At 42.4% G+C, this 15,236-nt stretch overlaps 1 protein-coding gene across 2 annotated transcripts in view; it reads right to left on the minus strand.

Moving 5' to 3' along the window:
* The window catches only part of GATA4 (GATA binding protein 4), a 133,673-nt gene extending 119,698 nt beyond the window's left edge, over nt 1-13,975 (minus strand). For both annotated transcript variants that reach the window (XM_069728373.1, XM_069728370.1), the window contains exon 1: nt 13,867-13,975. The gene's annotated coding sequence lies outside the window, so the exon portion shown is untranslated. The remainder of the gene's footprint in view (nt 1-13,866) is intronic.
* Between the last annotated feature and the right edge of the window lie 1,261 nt (nt 13,976-15,236).

A 15,236-nucleotide genomic window follows, 5' to 3' on the forward strand; every position in this document is an offset into this window, starting at 1 on the left:
AGATAGAGAGCAGAGGACGATAATCAGATCCTCTGTCTGCCAAATTCTCATCTCCCCACAGCTGAGACGGTGTCCGTCCACACATACACATCATGTACAGAGCGTTCCCTCCCGGGATATATACCTCCATGTAACATACATGTACAGCATCCGTCCATACATACACATCATGTACAGAGCGTTCCCTCCCAGGATATATACCTCCATGTAACATACATGTACAGCGTCCGTCCATACATACACATCATGTACAGGGCGTTCCCTCCCAGGATATATACCTCCATGTAACATACATGTACAGCGTCCGTCCATACATACACATCATGTACAGAGCTATCCCTCCAGGATATATACCTCCATGTAACATACATGTACAGCGTCCGTCCATACATACACATCATGTACAGAGCGTTCCCTCCCAGGATATATACCTCCATGTAACATACATGTACAGCGTCCGTCCGTACATACACATCATGTACAGAGCGTTCCCTCCCGGGATATATACCTCCATGTAACATACATGTACAGCGTCCGTCCATACATACACATCATGTACAGAGCGTTCCCTCCCAGGATATATACCTCCATGTAACATACATGTACAGCGTCCGTCCATACATACACATCATGTACAGAGCGTTCCCTCCCGGGATAAATACCTCCATGTAACATACATGTACAGCGTCCGTCCATACATACACATCATGTACAGGACGTTCCCTTCCAAAAATGAATTTGTTGCAAATAAAAAAAATCTGAAAATTCACCAAACTAGACAAGAAAACAGACTCAGAGGCGATGATGAACTGGAGTCATACAATAGTAGGTAAAAGGTGTTGGGAACCTCTGTCTTGTTGGCTGTTTACACCTAATGCTGTAATTTCTTCTGGTCATTGGGCAGATTCCCGACACCATTGTACTTGGGCTGCCCCGTTTTTTCCATCCTCCTATTTCTAAGACTGAACCTGTACGCAGCGTTTTATGTTGAATGCTATGGTGCACACAATGCTCGATCAAGTCCTGATTCTGGCCAGTGACAGCTTCAGGACTTTGCGTATGGGCAGAAACAGTGCTCTGTGCCTCCATCCCACTCCTATAATGAGTGCAGCAGTCGCTGATCTACTCTGCAGAGTCAAAATGTTACCTATGTAATGCATACAGCAGTTTCACTCTATGTTATGCGATTTATATACAGCAGTGTCTGTGTCTCCTATGTGATGTATATACAGCAGTGTCTGTGTCTCCTATTTGATGTATACACAGCAGTGTCTGTGTCTCCTATGTTATGTACACACAGTAGTGTCTCTGTCTCCTATGTGATGTATATACAGCAGCCTTAGTGTCTGTCCTGTGATGTGTACACAGCAGTCTTAGTGTCTTCTATGTGATGTATGTACATCAGCCTTGGTGTCTCCTTTGTGATGAATATTCCGCAGTCTCAGTGTTTCCTATTTTATATACAGTATATGTAAACCATTTCTGTGTCTCCTATATGATGTATACTGCAGACTTCTCCTATGGGGAGTTCTGAAGAGATAACTTGAGCATCACTTTCCTTCCAGAATTCTGTTTTTTTGCATTCACTTACTTGAGTAAAACTGAAGATTTTGTAATAAAAGTTATATTTTTAACTTTACTTTCATGTTATGGGTTAAAAAAGTGAAAAAGTGTTCTATGAAACTCAATTTTGCCAAAATTTTGAAAATTGTTTTTATGTTAAATGTAACATTCAGGCCTTCGACCCTGGTGTATAACACCTGGCTCCGCACCATGCTGCCTGCCCTGAGTATCATGTGACAGAACGGCATGTGGTGCAGAGCTCACTGATGCTAGAGCGCGGTCCTCTAATTTGAGCCACCAGTGCAACAAGTGTGTTCATGACATTTCTTCCTCCTGCGTCTTCCTCCATCACCTGTGAGTGACATTAATGAGACGTTGAAGGAACCGCAGCAACTCATCCACTAAGTTTAGATCCTGTAATGTTAAAGAGCGAGGGCTGAGTGCTGAAGAGCAGAGGACAGAAAGTCACCAACGCTCTGCTGATCCCATAACTGAAGAGTCCAGACCTCCTCTGGTATCAGCACAAACACTGCACCCCCTCCGGGAGCTTCATGAATGAACAGCTACATGTACATCACCAAGCACGATGTGGAATGTTGGATGGAGTGGTGTAAAGCCACCACCACTGGACTCTGAAGGAGACGTGTTCTGTGCAGTGACGGATCGCACTTCTCTATCTGCGTCTGATGGAGGAGTGTTATGACCTGGTGGTTAGGAGCACCCGGCACGACCTGATAGTTAAACTCACACAGGACAAGCTCTGGGATGTGGGAGCTCTGCTGACCGCAGGCCCTAATCCTATCACAACAACTAGAAATAGCCGTGGAACGTTCCTGACTCTCCCTAGACGCCTCTTCACAGCCTAAGAGCTAGCTAGCCCTAGAGATAGAAAATAAAGCCTACCTTGCCTCAGAGAAATTCCCCAAAGGAAAAGGCAGACCCCCACATATATTGACTGTGAGTAAAGATGAAAGTCACAAACGCAGAAATGAAACAGGTTTCAGCAAAGGGAGGCCAGACTTACTAAACAGACAGAGGATAGGAAAGGTATCTTTGCGGTCAGCACAAAAACTACAAAAGACCACGCAGAGTGTGCAAAAAGACCTCCGCACCGACTAACAACAGAATTCACAACAGTAACCCCCCTTGAGGAGGGGTCACCGAACCCTCACCAGAGCCCCCAGGCCGATCAGGATGAGCCAAATGAAAGGCACGAACTAGATCAGCAGCATGAACATCAGAGGCAAAAACCCAGGAATTATCTTCCTGACCATAACCCTTCCACTTGACCAGGTACTGGAGTTTCCGTCTCGAAACACGAGAATCCAAAATCTTCTCCACCACATACTCCAACTCCCCCTCGACCAACACCGGGGCAGGAGGATCAACGGAGGAAACCATAGGCGCCACGTATCTCCGCAACAACGACCTATGGAACACATTATGGATGGCAAAAGAAGCTGGAAGGTCCAAACGAAATGACACAGGATTAAGAACTTCAGAAATCTTATATGGCCCAATGAAACGATGCTTAAAATTAGGAGAGGAAACCTTCAAAGGAACATGACGAGATGACAACCAAACCAAATGCCCAACACGAAGTCGGGGACCAACACAGCGCCGGCGGTTAGCGAAACGTTGAGCCTTCTCCTGGGACAACGTCAAATTGTCCACCACATGAGTCCAAATCTGCTGCAACCTGTCCACCACCGTATCCACACCAGGACAGTCCGAAGGCTCAACCTGCCCTGAAGAGAAACGAGGATGGAAACCAGAATTACAGAAAAAAGGAGAAACCAAAGTAGCCGAGCTGGCCCGATTATTAAGGGCGAACTCAGCCAAAGGCAAGAAGGACACCCAATCATCCTGATCAGCAGAAACAAAGCATCTCAGATATGTTTCCAAAGTCTGATTAGTTCGTTCTGTTTGGCCATTAGTCTGAGGATGGAAAGCCGAAGAAAAAGACAAATCAATGCCCATCTTAGCACAAAAGGACCGCCAAAACCTCGAAACAAACTGGGAACCTCTGTCCGAGACGATGTTCTCTGGAATGCCATGCAAACGAACCACATGCTGGAAAAACAATGGCACCAAATCAGAGGAGGAAGGCAATTTAGACAAGGGTACCAAATGGACCATCTTAGAGAAGTGATCACAAACCACCCAAATGACCGACATCCTTTGAGAAACAGGGAGATCAGAAATAAAATCCATGGAAATATGCGTCCAGGGCCTCTTCGGGACCGGCAAGGGCAAAAGCAACCCACTGGCACGAGAACAGCAGGGCTTAGCCCGAGCACAAGTCCCACAGGACTGCACAAAAGAACGCACATCCCGTGACAAAGACGGCCACCAAAAGGATCTAGCCACCAAATCTCTGGTACCAAAGATTCCAGGATGACCAGCCAACACCGAACAATGAACCTCAGAGATAACTCTACTAGTCCATCTATCAGGGACAAACAGTCTCTCCGCTGGACAACGGTCAGGTCTATCAGCCTGAAACTTCTGCAGCACGCGCCGCAAATCAGGGGAGATGGCAGACAAAATTACCCCCTCTTTAAGAATACCCGCCGGCTCCGGAACACCCGGAGAGTCAGGCACAAAACTCCTTGACAGGGCATCAGCCTTCACATTCTTAGATCCCGGAAGGTATGAAACCACAAAATCAAAACGGGAGAAAAAGAGCGACCATCGAGCCTGTCTAGGATTCAACCGTTTGGCAGACTCGAGATAAGTCAAATTCTTGTGATCCGTCAAGACCACCACGCGATGTTTAGCTCCTTCAAGCCAATGTCGCCACTCCTCGAATGCCCACTTCATGGCCAACAACTCTCGATTGCCAACATCATAATTGTGCTCAGCAGGCGAGAATTTTCTAGAAAAGAAGGCACATGGTTTCATCACCGAGCCATCAGAACTTCTTTGCGACAAAACAGCCCCTGCACCAATCTCAGAAGCATCAACCTCGACCTGAAACGGGAGCGAAACATCTGGCTGGCACAACACAGGGGCAGAAGAAAAACGACGCTTCAACTCCTGAAAAGCCTCTACAGCCGCAGAGGACCAATTGACCACATCAACACCTTTCTTGGTCAAATCAGTCAACGGTTTAGCAACACTAGAAAAATTAGCGATGAAGCGACGGTAAAAATTAGCAAAGCCCAGGAACTTCTGCAGGCTCTTCACAGATGTCGGCTGAGTCCAATCATAAATGGCCTGAACTTTAACAGAGTCCATCTCGATAGTAGAAGGGGAAAAAATGAAACCTTCTGAACTCCAAAGAGACACTTTGACCCCTTCACAAACAAGGAATTCGCACGAAGGACCTGGAACACCATTCTGACCTGCTTCACATGAGACTCCCAATCATCCGAAAAGACCAAAATGTCATCCAAATATACAATCAGGAATTTATCCAGGTACTCTCGGAAGATGTCATGCATAAAGGACTGAAACACAGATGGAGCATTAGACAGCCCGAATGGCATAACCAGGTACTCAAAATGGCCCTCGGGCGTATTAAATGCTGTTTTCCATTCATCGCCCTGTTTAATTCGCACAAGATTATACGCCCCTCGAAGATCTATCTTGGTGAACCAACTAGCCCCCTTAATCCGAGCAAACAAATCAGACAGCAGCGGCAAAGGATACTGAAATTTGACTGTGATCTTATTAAGAAGGCGGTAATCAATACAAGGTCTCAAAGAGCCATCCTTCTTGGCCACAAAAAAGAACCCTGCTCCCAATGGTGACGACGACGGGCGAATATGACCCTTCTCCAAGGATTCCTTTATATAACTCCGCATGGCAGCGTGCTCTGGCACAGATAAATTAAACAGTCGGCCCTTAGGAAACTTACTACCGGGAATCAAATTAATAGCACAATCGCAATCCCTATGAGGAGGTAGGGCACCGGATTTGGGCTCTTCAAATACATCCCGGTAATCTGATAAAAACTCAGGGACTTCAGAAGGAGTGGAAGGCGAAATTGACAACAATGGAACATCACCATGTACCCCCTGACAACCCCAGCTGGATACAGACATAGATTTCCAATCTAATACTGGATTATGGACCTGTAGCCATGGCAACCCCAAAACGACCACATCATGCAGATTATGCAACACCAAAAAGCGAATATCCTCCTGATGTGCAGGAGTCATGCACATGTTCAATTGAGTCCAGTACTGAGGCTTATTCTTGGCCAAAGGCGTAGCATCAATTCCTCTCAATGGAATAGGATACTGCAAGGGCTCCAAGAAAAAACCACAGCGCCTGGCAAACTCCAAGTCCATCAAATTCAGGGCAGCGCCTGAATCCACAAATGCCATAACAGAATAGGACGACAGAGAGCAAATCAGAGTAACGGACAAAAGAAATTTAGACTGTACAGTACCAATGGTGGCAGACCTAGCGAACCGCTTAGTGCGCTTAGGACAATCGGAGATAGCATGAGTGGATTCACCACAGTAAAAACACAGCCCATTCCGACGTCTATGTTCTTGCCGTTCAGCTCTGGTCAAAGTCCTATCACACTGCATAGGCTCAGGCCTATGCTCAGAGAATACCGCCAGATGGTGCACAGCTTTGCGCTCACGCAAGCGCCGATCGATCTGAAAGGCCAAGGACATAGACTCATTCAGACCAGCAGGCATGGGAAATCCCACCATGACATCCTTAAGGGCTTCAGAAAGACCCTTTCTGAAAATTGCCGCCAGGGCACACTCATTCCACTGAGTAAGCACAGACCACTTTCTAAACTTCTGACAGTACACTTCCGCTTCATCCTGACCCTGACACAGAGCCAGCAAGATTTTCTCTGCCTGATCCACTGAATTAGGTTCATCATAAAGCAATCCAAGCGCCAGAAAAAACGCATCAACATCCCGCAATGCAGGATCTCCTGGCGCAAGGGAAAATGCCCAGTCTTGAGGGTCACCACGCAACAAAGAAATAATGATTTTTACTTGTTGAACGGGGTCACCGGAGGAGCGGGGTTTCAAAGCTAGAAACAGTTTACAATTATTTTTTGAAATTCAAAAACTTAGATCTATCCCCAGAAAATAAATCAGGAATAGGAATTCTAGGCTCTAACATAGGATTCTGAACCACAAAATCTTGAATGCTTTGTACTCTTGCAGTGAGATGATCCACACAAGAGGACAGACCTTGAATGTCCATCTCTACACCTATGTCCTGAACCACCCAAAGGTTTAGGGGAAAAGAAAGACAAAACACAGTGCACAGAAAAAAATGGTCTCAGAGCTTCTCTTATCCCTCTATTGAGATGCATTAATACTTTGGGCCAGCTGTACTGTTATGACCTGGTGGTTAGGAGCACCCGGCACGACCTGATAGTTAAACTCACACAGGACAAGCTCTGGGATGTGGGAGCTCTGCTGACCGCAGGCCCTAATCCTATCACAACAACTAGAAATAGCCGTGGAACGTTCCTGACTCTCCCTAGACGCCTCTTCACAGCCTAAGAGCTAGCTAGCCCTAGAGATAGAAAATAAAGCCTACCTTGCCTCAGAGAAATTCCCCAAAGGAAAAGGCAGACCCCCACATATATTGACTGTGAGTAAAGATGAAAGTCACAAACGCAGAAATGAAACAGGTTTCAGCAAAGGGAGGCCAGACTTACTAAACAGACAGAGGATAGGAAAGGTATCTTTGCGGTCAGCACAAAAACTACAATAGACCACGCAGAGTGTGCAAAAAGACCTCCGCACCGACTAACGGTGCGGAGATGCCACTCTGCATCCCAGAGCTTCCAGCTAGCAAGACAAAATCATAATAACCAGCTGGACAAGGAAACAATGAACAAATAATAACTATCAGGAACTTAGCTTCTGCTGGAGAAGACAGGTCACCAGAAAGATCCAAGAGCGAACTGAACCAATGCAGGAACATTGACAGCTGGCATGGAGTAACGATCTGAGTGGAGTTAAATAGAGCAGCCAACCAAAGGATAAACCACGTCACCTGTGTAAGGAACCTCAGAAGCAGCAGCTTCACTCACAGCCACCAGAGGGAGTCCATGGACAGAACTCGCCGAAGTACCATTCACGACCACAGGAGGGAGTTCGACAACAGAATTCACAACAGAGGAGTCTGGGTTTGGTGATTCCAGGAGTACGTTACCCCCTGAGTACGTTGTTCCCGCTGTACAAATGATGGAGAAAGATAATTCTATGGGCTCTTACCAGGGTCAGCATTGGGCCCTCAGCTTCAGTGATGGGAAATCTTAATTCTTCAGCAGAATACATTGTGGACAATTGTAGCTTCCAGCTTTGTGGGATCAGTTTGGTGAAGACCCTTTTCTGTTCCCCAAGCTCCATACAGACATGGTTGGGGGAGTTTTGTGTATATGTTTATTTTTGCAGCTCTACGTACTTCTGCTTACTGCAGCCTTTATGACCTCTCTGTTTAGGTGACTCCTAGGTGGAGGGATTTGCTGCTGTAGGACATGACTTATTGCTTGTTAACTCTTCAATAAGCTGCTTTAAGACACTTTAAGTAGAAATAAAACATGCAGAGGGTAATTGTACTAAATCCTGGCTGCCAGTGACGCTTTTATTTACACATAAAACCATTATGAATGATTTCAGAGATGAAGCAGTCGTTAAGCGATCGGTGATGGATTGGGAGCTTTTACTCTGCTGCTTAGTGTATGATTTTTCATCGCGGGTCTTCCTCCCTACTTCTTTTACCATAAGAAGTCATAATCTCTGTCTGAAAAAGCTAGATTTTAGGGAAATATGTTGTCAGGTTTTGTATAAGCTGTGTTTTAAGTCATGTTAAGTGGTTTGTCACAAACAAGAGAGTGTAAGTGAAACTCCACCACCGAAGACATGGACAATAAGTATTGACGAATGAGGCTTCTGTCTGGAGAGGACAATCTGTCCTGATGTTTAACATAAAGCCATGGATGTAATTTTCATCAACCCTGTACCCTAAATACCTCGTCCTAAACAGAGCAGCGACGGGCTCCCATTTCACTTGTCCTACTAACCCAACAATCTTCATTCTTGGTTGAATGCAGGGCTGGACTGGCAATACTGGCGATTGCCAGAAGGGCCTGTCTGGTCGTGGGCCACCTTGTCTGCTATGTGGTTAATGGAATTGGTGACACCCATACTGTTAAGAGTTGTGACGGAGCACAAAGTCGCTGACTCTATCACTTACCCCAGTAGGCCACGGGTATCATCTATATACATAATTGTCTAAGGGGTACTTCCGTCTGTCTGTCTGTCCTTCTGTCACGGTTATTCGTTCGCTGATTGGTCTCGGCAGCTGCCTGTCATGGCTGCCGCGACCAATCAGCGACGGGCACAGTCCGATTATTCCCTCCTCTATTCCCCTGCACTCACTGCCCGGCGCCCGCTCCGTAATCCTGCTCACACAGGGTTAATGGCAGCGGTAACGGCCCGCAGTGTAACGGACTCCGTCACCGCTGCTATTAACCCTGTGTGTCCCCCAACTATTTACTATTGATGCTGCCTATGCAGCATCAATAGTAAAAATGTCATGTTAAAAATAAAAACAAAAAACCTGCTATACTCCCCCTCCGCTGCCTTTCTCGCTCCTCGCCACGCTCCCCAGACCGCTTCATTGCACGCGCCTGCTTCCGGTCCCGTCCCAGGGCTGGTGTGCGGCAAGGACCTGCCGTGACATCACGGTCATGTGACCGCGACGTCATCATAGGTCCTGCTCACACCAGCCCTGGGACTTGCAATGGAACTCGACTTCAGGAAAATGGCCGCCGCGATCTCCATCTGCGCACGCGCGGCATCCCGTGGCCATTTTCCTGAAGCCCCGTGAAGCCGAGCACTACCATCTGCGCACGCGCGACCTCCGGAAGATGGCCACTGCCGTGGAGAGGACCGACAAAAGCAGCGGATGGTAAGTATAGCAGGACATCAACGGGCTATAGGTGAGTATATATGTTTTTTTTTTTTTTAAGTCTCTATACTTCGTGGCTCTGTGCTGGGCAATATACTACGTGGCTCTGCTATATACTGTGTGGCTGGGCAATATACTATGACGCTGGGCAATATATTACGTGGCTGGGCAATATACTACGTGGCTCTGTGATGACAATATACTATGTGGCTCTGTTCTGGCCAATATACTAATTGACTGGGCAATATACTACGTGGCTGGGCAATCTACTACGTGACTGGGCAATATACTACGTGGCTGGGCAATATACTATGTGGCTGGGCAATATACTACGTGGACATGCATATTCTAGAATTACCCAATGCGTTAGAATCGGGCCACCATCTAGTTAGAAATATTGGTCTTGTAGTAAATCTTGCTTTCCTCCATCCAGGGTAATATATCCCATCTGGTGCTTGGGGACGGGGACAACATGGGCCTATGTGATTTCAAATGCCAGGGCTGAATTTCAGCCCCAGTCCGTAACTGGTTGAATGTCCAAAGTTTTATACAACCAGACATTGGTTGGACAGCATTCCTATATGTTCATTTGGTTCCCCTTCAAATAAGCTTATCCTCTGGGCTGGAAATATTGCTATAATGTCCTTTGAAATAGCAATTAAAAAGGTCTCAACGGCTATCAGAAGAGTGAAAAAGTTTCACACCTAGAGTACTACCAATCTCCTGAAATAACCAGGAGGTTCCAGAAAAGATGGGCAGACCTCCAAGATTCCCGTAGGAGTTGGCAAACTTTGTGTGCTGCCAAAGTTTACTGAAAGCTATCAAAAGTCCATTTAGGGGATGTTGCCTAGAGGGAAGTATGGCTTGGCTCCATGTGACCCATGCCTATCTCCAAAAATGACAAAGTTGTCAAGAATATCCTTAGATATGGTACAATGACCAGTCTTATGGGTGAGGTGGAAGTGCCATTGTGGTCCTCTGTTGCATTGTGAAGCCCTTCAATCGGGAGACTGATCGGTTATCTTGTGTGTGGGGTCCTCCTTGACATCAGACGATGTAGGAGATGAAGAAGTTTTGGTGTTCAATGTCAACGTCTAATTCATAGTAGCCAATATTTTTTGGACTGTATATGCCACAACTTTTTAAGTTGCCTCCAGGATCAACAACACCCGACCCATCCAGGGCCACCCAAGTATGCCCATTTGCGTAGGGCTTACATAAACCAAACCACCTTTTGACCCAATATTCCCAAAAAATCCAGGACAGTTGTCAATTATCCCAATGCTTTTAGTCTTGTTGAAGATGCCTAGCTGATCGTGTTCTCTGAAATCTCTTTACTCCACCATCCCCATTGAAAGAACATGGATGAACATCCATGCGGAGTGCATATGTTTTTATAGGAAGGGGAGAAATATTATTTAGGTTCCCGTCACAGTAATTAATTTTGCATGGACTCCTTATTGCTGACAGTTGCAGAAAGTGTTCGAGCGTTGCATTTTTTTTTGGTCTTGTGGCTTGCTTTCTATGTAGGGTGCAAAAAGTATAACAAACGCATACATTCCTTATCAACTAAAGACCAATCCAGATTTTGTACCTGGTAATTGGCGTATGTATAAAAAGGATAGAAGTCAATAGGCATTTGTAATAATTTAGGGCTCACAGACATCACCAGACGCAAATCCTTAGAAAGCATAAACTTCCCTCCATAGAGATACCACTCACTTATCTTCATTTTTCTTATTATTTGTCAGGAATGGGCAGAGCTCCCATGGGAAGGGAAATGTTCAAATCGAAGGTTCTTTTTCTTCCCAGTGCAGCAAAATGTGCAGTTTTTTTTCTGGATCCTATATATTTTTGTACATCTCCCTATGTTTCTTGTAGGAACACTGCTAATATGAAGTGTCTCCTCCAGGAAATACTTTGTTGCACATGTGATAGTAGTAATTTGTAATAATATACTGCAGTAATCCATCTTTCGGGCAGAAGTCGGACGCTTCCCAGTCGGCGGCTAATGACTGGTGTACAAAATCTGTAAATGATCTTGGCTCGTTACCTAAATAGTAATTTGGCCGTTCACTACCCCACCCCCACCCCGGTCATCTCCGATATCAACATTAAAGTTGATTTTTAGTGCATTTTTATTGAGAAGATTAAGTGCCTCTTTGACTTTCGGAGTACAACGAAGTGTAAAAAGTTGCCAATATCAGCTGATGTCTAAGAAGATAAGATGGTGGTCAGGATTTGCTCATGAAATAGTAAGTCTATGGCCTATGTACACAACCTACATTTACAAAACAAATGCAAGAGGCCAAATTGTAGGAGATATCAGCAGTGGACATACTGGAGAGAAGAGCCTCATAGCTCCATACTATGGTGTCAAATTTTATCCATGCTCCCCATGCCCTTTCCAAAACTCTTAGGGTAGGCTTTACCGCTTGGGTTACAGTAGCGTTCCTCTATAGAGGGAGGTCTTGCTCGGGTTCTAGCCCCCAAAGCGTCAAACTTGGTTGAGCTTTTTATCCTCAGGGGCAGCCGGATTGCCTGCCTCTGTGGTATTTACTCCCTTGGAAGACGTGTGGACCGGGACTCAAAGATCATACCGAGTCCCACCGCACAGTATTCTATTTCTCGGCTGTGAAGACGTCTCTTCCAACTATTTGGGTTCACTTTCTTTTTATCTGCTTTGTGTAAATGCATAATCAGGTCCAGACAAGTATACATCGAAGAAAAGATCTTCTAAAGGAAAGATCTTCCAGTGGTCGAAACTTCTAACGATCATCGAAGATCTCCGATAACGTCACAGCTCATCATGCGCATCGGCAGCCAACATTAACCGATTGTATTCCATTCAACAAAAACAGCATTTTTTTTTCTTCTCGAGTATTAAGGAACTTCCCCTGGTAAAAGCCATCAATTCTCAAATATACATGGAGAGGTGAAGGACACCTGAACTTTCCTCAACAGTAACTTGACAGGTCCCGATAGCTACGTTATCTCATGCCCCCTCGAAAATTGTTTATTTTATACTCAACAGCATTACATTTGTGAGCCTTTTTGGTTAAAACGTTCAATAATTAATTTTGCAAATCATAACTTCTTTCACCACAAATTTGAAAATTATTAATATTATATTATTAATCAGTTATATATATTTTAACTTCCAAAGTGCTAAAAATATAAGAATAAAACAAAAAATTTAAACTTTATTTTTTTACTAACTTTTTTTTTTCATATATTTTACACTTTAACATTTTAAACAATTTAGAATTAATAATATATGATTGCATAAAGATACAATATAAATATGAAATTCTAATACCGTACTTTCATACAATAATTTAGTCGGTAAACACTGAAATAATTGACCTTTTTTTAACTATTATTGTATTTTCCTATAATCTAACCACGATAAATAATTTTTAGAGTATTTCTTCTTTTATTTTCTGATCTTTAGTTAGCCTTTTCTTCTAACAGAAAATTGGATCTAAATATATATTACACATATATATATATATATATATATATATATATATATATATATATATATATATATAAAAAAAAATATATATATATATATATATATATATATTACAAATATATATATCTTTTTTTAAGGTTTTATTTCTGGATTATAGATAAAATAGAAATTAGTACTGAGAGTTTAGAACATTGGATGTTATCCTGAATTCTGCATTCCAGTTTGTATAAATTCTTGTAAAATTTCACTTAAAAATAATTAAAAATTGGAATTAGAAAAATATTTAACGTAAAAATAATTCCATAATGCCTAAACTTATTTTATACATTTAATTTTTACATTAAAAAACAGTTAGTCTGCTTTTAACAAATTAAATTATTTTTTGACTATTCGTATAAATTTTTCCAAACGATATCGAATTTAATTTTCAATGTTGTAAATAATTTTCATTATGTTCTGTTGCGTTTGTCAAAAGAAATAGCATCAATATCTTTTGAAGTTAAGCTTTGTTTTATTTTTGTATTAGAAGGATCACAATTAAAAATAATTTTCAACACATAAATAATAATAATTCATGGCAATCTGTTAGATATAGGCAAACACATATGGTTATGAAATTTGGATTGTGCAATTTATTTATTTTTTTTTGCTTTACTTTTTCATTTTTTTTAATGATTTTGGAAGAAAATTCTTAACCAGCTTTAGCAATGTTTTACTTATGTTATTTTTTTTCTTTTGGATTCGTGTTATTTTTATTATTACTATTACGTTAAGTTTTATTCTAAGAAATAGAGATGAACCCAACCCGTCATCATTAAAATGGCTGCCAAAAACATAATTTTTATTTTTTTGTAAAAAAAACAACCTTGAAATAATTTTCATTTTAGGCTAAAAAAAACCACAAAAGAACACATTACCTTTGGCTGCGGGGACAAATATTCACAGGGCGCTGGGGTCTGCCTGCTCCTGAGCTGCAACATATGGAAGCTGAGAAAGCAAACTCCCAGCCCTGAGCTCTTTCCTTTGGAATTTGATAACATTAAAATAGATAAGAAAGTGGTTTATTAACCTCCGAGCTTCTAGGGGGTTTCACAAAACTGCTCAGTTACCAGCCTCGAATTCTATCTCCCATCTCGCTCTTTATTTATCCTCATGTTTTTGTTGTTTTTTTTTTTTTGCTTTTATTTTTGGGCATTTTAATTTTTCATTTCAGCTTATACCAAATTACGACTTTATATTCTGGTTGCACTATTTGCCGTGCATTACACGTACAGTACATTAAACAAATTATTTAACATATACCTATAAAGTGAAAATTTTATATATACGCCTGGACCCTTGATGGTGAGGATCGTTATCTTTATATATATATATATATATATATAATTTTTTTTTTGTTGCTGTATGAAAGTCATACTTTAAAGGGCTTTTCCCATCTCTAAGATCCTATCCCAATACTTGGTAGGTGTAATAATATTAAAAAAATACCTCCAATTAGAAATGTAGTACAGTTCTTTTGATTAGCTATGCTGCCTAACCTATGTTTATCAAAGATAAAGGGAGATTCCCATCTCCAAATTCTTAGCCCAACGTGTAGTAGGTGTAATAATAAGAATTATATTATGAAATACCTCCAATTAGAAATGTTGTATAGTTCTCCTGATTAGCTATGTTGCTTAACCCATGTGCAGGACATTGCAGTAGCTTAGCTATCCATTGGATTTTATATACAGTGACTTATTTTTTTTATTTTTTTAATCCTGGATCTCGTATGAAATTTGCGGATACATTGGGGTCCCATAGAATTGTTTTAACCCCTTCACCACCTTGTGTTTTGCTCCGTTTTTCGCTCCTCTTCTTCCCAGGGCCATAACCTTTTTAATTATCCTTCTATACGGCCATGGGAGGGCTTGTTTTTTTCCGGACGAGTTGTACTTTTGAACGACGTTTTGCCATATAGTATGCTGGAAAAACTAGGAAGAATTGCGGTGAAATTGCAAAGAAAAAAAAAGGGAAATTCCAGAACTGTTTTTTTTTTTTTTTACTTTTTTTACATTGGTCACTAAATGCTAAAACTGACCTGCCACTATGATTCTCCAGGTCATTACAAGTTCATAGACGCCAAACATGTCTAGGTTCTTTTTTATTTAAATGGTGGAAAAATTCCAAAGTTTAAAAAAAAAAAGAAAAAAAAAAGTCGCCATTTTCCGAGACCTGTAGCAACTTTTTCTTGATCTGGGGCCGGGAGTGAGATTGTTTTTTGTGTACTGAGCTGACATTTTTATTG

Source organism: Ranitomeya imitator, chromosome 5, assembly GCF_032444005.1.
Source record: "Ranitomeya imitator isolate aRanImi1 chromosome 5, aRanImi1.pri, whole genome shotgun sequence".
NCBI classification, from domain to species: domain Eukaryota; kingdom Metazoa; phylum Chordata; class Amphibia; order Anura; family Dendrobatidae; genus Ranitomeya; species Ranitomeya imitator.